This window comes from Salvia miltiorrhiza, chromosome 2, assembly GCF_028751815.1.
Source record: "Salvia miltiorrhiza cultivar Shanhuang (shh) chromosome 2, IMPLAD_Smil_shh, whole genome shotgun sequence".
Classification (NCBI taxonomy): domain Eukaryota; kingdom Viridiplantae; phylum Streptophyta; class Magnoliopsida; order Lamiales; family Lamiaceae; genus Salvia; species Salvia miltiorrhiza.
Window position 1 is genome coordinate 42,583,938 of NC_080388.1, and position 3,770 is coordinate 42,587,707.

Below are 3,770 nucleotides of genomic sequence, written 5' to 3' on the forward strand. Positions count from 1 at the left end.
GTTATAAAATATGTAATTTATAGAGAGTTATAACGAAGCTTCGTTATATGGGAACCCGAAATTAGTATTACAAATACAGAATAAGGATTTTATTCATCACATTCATCTAGCACCTACACATACTTTTCATTTCCACATCCATCTTACTCTTAAATAAATTGATGGTGTTGGAAACACTCATCATATGCCAACCATTCCACTAAATAAATATATTCTTTACACTTTCTCCAGATCAGCCCATTCCTTTTGCCGGCCATCTTCTACACCTTTAACATCTCAACATGCAACTTACTTTTATTTAACCAAAATTAGCAGCCAACATTCCTCCCATTCCTCCTTAGTTCTTCAATAGCCAAAGAAGAGATTGACTTCATTCAAAGCTCTTACAGTAAACCTCAAGAGGTAAAACTTGCTTTAATACTCCATTAATTTTCAGTTTCTAACATTCTGATCCAAGCTATACGTTCTTATGCTTGAATTATAATTCACAGATTCCAGCTAGACACCAAATACCAGCTACATCGAGGTTACTCCAAATTTCTCTTTATATTTTTTTCTAGTTAATTCTAAATCAAGCATCAAAGCAGCAACAAATACACACATACGCATAATCACTATATTTTCCTAACTATTACAGTTACAAGGTTCCAAAGAATTGATTTTGTTAAGAAAAGAAGAACAGAATAATACACACGCACACATTTTACTATATTCTCTAATCTATTACATGTACAATTAGTTTAATAAAAAGAAATGAATGAGAAAGAACAGATTTTGAAAACCCTAAGTGCTCTATGAGTGTTTTCTGGACTGAAAATTTTGGGACTTCTTGTGTGTTGTCCGAAAATGGGGAGAGAGGTGAGAACAGCTGGCGACTGCTCACGGCCGGCGACGGCGAGGCGGCAGCCACCGCCCTTTTTCCTTTTTCTGACAGAAATCGGGAAGAGAGGAGAGAGATTATTAGAGTTTCAGTTTAAAAAAAAAATAGAGAGAAAGAGATAGGGGAGAAAGAGAAAGAGAAGAAGGGAGGGAGGACTTATCTTCTCCGGTGACGACGACGCGGCGGCGTCGGCAGCGGCGACACGGCGGCGGGAGCACCGAGCTGTTCCTGGTCGGCCGGAAAAGAGGAAAAGAGGGGGAGCTCAGATCTGGAGCCTACCTTCCCGGCGAGGCAAGGCTCGGCCTCCACCGCGATTCCAGCCAGACGAACGACGGAGGAGGCGACGGACGGCGGCCGAGCTCCTTCACAGCGAGGCGGCGGCGGCGGTCATCAAAGCGGCGCATGCATCGATTCCGGCGAGGGGGGAGAGAACAGAGAGAGAGGGAGGCGGACGGAGGAGGTCAGAGAGATGAGAGGGGGAAGGGAGGTGCTCGGCGAGGCGGCGCGCCGGAGGCGGCGCCGCACTCGACCGAGCAGAGAGAGAGAGCCGAGAGATAGAGAGAGAGAAAAAGCTTATGTGTGTTTTTGTGTGTGTGTGTGTTATATGATAGATTTTTAGGTTTTTGTTTAATTGGGCTTAAGCCTCTAATGGCTGGGCCGAAAATTTTAAAGAAAAGAGAAGGAATGGGCCGTTTTATTTAAATTGTTTGGGCCGAATTTTGCATTAAATCAGTAGGCCGAATTTTAAATGCTGGACACTTTATTTTAAATTCTGTTGGGCCCATTTTCCCTTTAAATCTTGATGGGTATTATTTAATTGATTGAGCTCCATTTTAATTAATTTTGGGCTATTAATCGATTAATAAAGCCTACGAAAATATTGGCCTTATTTTTTTTTTTTTTAATGTTTGAATTTTCACTAAATTATTTTTGTGAATTTAAATCTCTTGATTTAAATTTTAATATTTAAAGTTGGGATTATTTATTCTAAATGAAGTCCATTCTATTATTTAAATTATTAATGGACTTTAAAGCAAATATTTTGGGATTAAGCCCCATTTATTATATGATAAAATTATTTTCAAAGCTTACGAGTATGGATTTTTTTTTAATGGTTAAAATGTTTTATTTCATCTCAATGGATTTTAAAATGTTTTATTATTTATAAATGAATAATGTAATTTCTTATTTATTTACATAAAAAAAATGAAATGTATAGAATATTATAAATATGGTTTCTTTTAAAAGAAAAAGGATTAAATTATTTTATGAGTAATTCCATTATAATGGAATTAAAATGTCCTATTAGAATGGCTTCATGTTTTAAAAAAAAAATATTGAGACTATTTATGTGGAATTGTGTTATAGAATGATTAAGTATATGATTTACTTTATCAAATGAGCTTGGGATTTAATTGAGATATTAAATTGCTAAGCATATGTTTATAAATGATTTATTTATTTAAGTGATGAAAATGTGCGAAGTATGAGAAAGCATGATTTATAATGATTAAATTTTCAGGGTAATAATATATAGCTTGTTCTTAATTGATGGAGTACTTGACTAAATGACGGGTGTAGAAGGAAGTTATGGATTATGTACATGTTGATGTTCGAACAATTGGGTTCGAACCTATATGATAGTTACATGATAAGTGATTACATTTTATTGATTGAATGAAACAAGATTAATATGGATGCTGCTAGAACCCTAAAACTTTAAAAGATACCCTAGGCACGTAGAATTAGACTTTGTCTTATGACAATTTCTTCACGAACTTATCGACTCTTCATCAATGAAGGTCCGGGCGACAGAAAGTGAAGCAGAAGAAGAAACGACTCCACGCCAGCTTTAAGAACAATTGAGGTGGGCATTATATTATTATTACGTATATAGAGATCCCCTGCGTGACGTAGGCCTCATATGCGAATATATATGCATGATATGTTTTGACTATTTATTCAGTTCTTATAAAATGCTTATATGTTCAATGCCCTTTATGAAAATGAAAATGTTATGAAAATGAAATGTTTATGAAATGATTGACTGCCAAAATGTTTATGTTTTTATATGTATCCTATCTGTGTTGGTTCGCCAACTTTTAAAGAAATCCAATTGGGATCCTATGCTAGACAAAGGTCGCTAGCTAGGGTTAACGTGTACACTCATGGAGACCGCGAGTCGCTTGCGACCGGTCTTGGCGTCCGTGGTAAGGAGGCCTCCTTCCCGGCGCGTGATAGAAAGGGCAGATATGGATCATATAGACTGAAAATGGGATGCATCCACCTTTATGAAAATGAACGAAATGTTTTAGTAAGCGCAGGTCATTTATGAAAACCCCTGTGTGTTACTGTTATGGCAGTTCAATTTATATATGTATGCATGTTGTATTTCGGCTTATGTCACTGAGTATTTTTATACTCAGCCCTGCATGTATTTCTAAATGTGCAGGTTGAGCAGGCGATGGAATGGATTGGTGTTGAGCGGATTTCCCTTTTGATGTTTATGTAATGAAACCTTGAGTATGCATCTCCATATGCATAACTCACACGTTTTTCCGCTGCAAACACTCTGAATTTGTTATCGTATTGTGGAACTTATTACTCCTTCATTTTGTTTAACTTTCATTTGGGGTTTAGTCGTTATGGCTGGCTCGTTTGTTAATTACCCAAGTGGTTATATATATATATACCACTAGCGTGTTGTTATTAATGTTGGTTATTTAGTAAATCCCTTTTAATTTCCATTTCTTATTGTTCACCCAAGTCATAACCCCGGTTAACCCGTCATTGGGATAGTGGGCTGTGACAGTATGCCCATACCAGACGACTTTCCAGACGAACAGCTGCTGCACATCGACGGTAACACTCCTTGGTATGCTGATTTGGT

At 37.1% G+C, this 3,770-nt stretch overlaps 1 long non-coding RNA gene across 2 annotated transcripts; it reads left to right on the top strand.

Moving 5' to 3' along the window:
• Positions 1-316: 316 nt before the first annotated feature.
• Positions 317-3,548, top strand: LOC131013535 (uncharacterized). Of its 2 annotated transcripts, XR_009097724.1 has the most exons (4): positions 317-402; positions 492-526; positions 2,683-2,747; positions 3,333-3,548. It is a non-coding gene; the product is annotated as an uncharacterized LOC131013535 (long non-coding RNA). The 2 variants fall into 2 exon arrangements; XR_009097723.1 differs by having other exon boundaries at positions 319-526.
• Positions 3,549-3,770: the final 222 nt, after the last annotated feature.